The sequence below is a fragment of the Octodon degus genome, unplaced genomic scaffold (assembly GCF_000260255.1).
Source record: "Octodon degus isolate 3935 unplaced genomic scaffold, OctDeg1.0 scaffold00002, whole genome shotgun sequence".
In the NCBI taxonomy this organism is placed as follows: domain Eukaryota; kingdom Metazoa; phylum Chordata; class Mammalia; order Rodentia; family Octodontidae; genus Octodon; species Octodon degus.
In genome coordinates this window covers 8,985,545-8,986,869 of record NW_004524578.1, presented here as the reverse complement: position 1 = coordinate 8,986,869, position 1,325 = coordinate 8,985,545, and positions in this window count along the sequence as shown.

Sequence of the window (1,325 nt, the reverse complement as noted above, 5' to 3'; positions counted from 1 at the left end):
AGGAGGAGGAAGAGGAGGAGGAGGAGGAGGAAGAGGAAGAAGAAGAAGAAGAAGAAGAAGAAGAAGAAGAAGAAGAAGAAGAAGAAGAAGAAGAAGAGAAGCATTTATCAAAGATGTGTTTCCTTCTTTAGTGTTCTCAAGCTCCTGAAGGGCAGCAGGTCAGTTGCCTTCCCACTAACACATGACTGGCTCCCACAGAACCAGAGTGAGCACATTCCTCAGGCAAGTGCTGCAGGAGAGCATCTCCCAGGTGCCACTGACATTTCCACAAGCCTCAAACTTGCAGCCAGACCTGTGTATCTAGCTGGATACCTTGAAATCCTAAGGCTCCCCTTTTTGACAAAAAGTTATGTTAAAATATTCTTTTGAAGTTTCCTGAAGCTACAGCATTTACCAACTTCACAACAAAAACATTTTAGCAAGTGCTGTAAAACCAACCACTAGGTATTTTCTTGGTTGAACATTTGCAAACACCCTAGTGTATTGGGAGTAGGACCTAAGAGTCATTCGTCTCTGTGTTCTTTCTGAGCCTGATGTAAGGGCAGGTGATGTTTCGCCAAGCTGGTCTTATAAGGTCATTTGAGCTACACATCTTAATGCAAACAAAATAGCAAACAATTTTGGAGACTTGTATTCAAATAATTAAGTCAGGAAATGACAAAGTCAACCTAAAATTATAGTATTCACATCTATCAGGGACCCTGCCACTGGCCATCCAGTCATCATGGCCAGTAATCACAGACTTATTGAACATATGTAGCCCCATTAGAAAGGGGAAACAACCATTAGCTCATTCTTTGATTCTACTCTACTATCTTTTTTCTAAATTTGTCTCTCAAATGCATTCCAGACTTCAAAAGTCCATTCTTCAAATCAAAACAACTGTACAGCTTGTTTTAATTTGAATATTTGATAGCGAAACATAGTCTGTTCCCATTGGAAATTTGCTGGCAGAATTCTGGGTGTGGAGGCATGAAGAGAAATTGTTTTCAAAGTTTTAACTCCATTTACAAAAGCTGTTCTCAAGAGTGTCTCTTTGGTTACAACAGGTAGTTTCACACATCTTTAGCATTGGGAGGAGAATTGAAATTTCTTCGTCTTTCAAATGGAAGTTGAGTTCAAAAGGAGTGGAGAAACCCTGCTATAAAAACTGAGTATCTTGGGGCCGGGGAGATGGCTCAGTAGAATAAGCACTTCCCTGGTAAGTGCAAGGACCTGAGTTCAATCCCCGGTTCCACCAAGAAAGAAAGAAAGAAAGAAAGAAAGAAAGAAAGAAAGAAAGAAAGAAAGAAAGAAAGAAAGAAAGAAAGAAAGAAAGAAAGAAA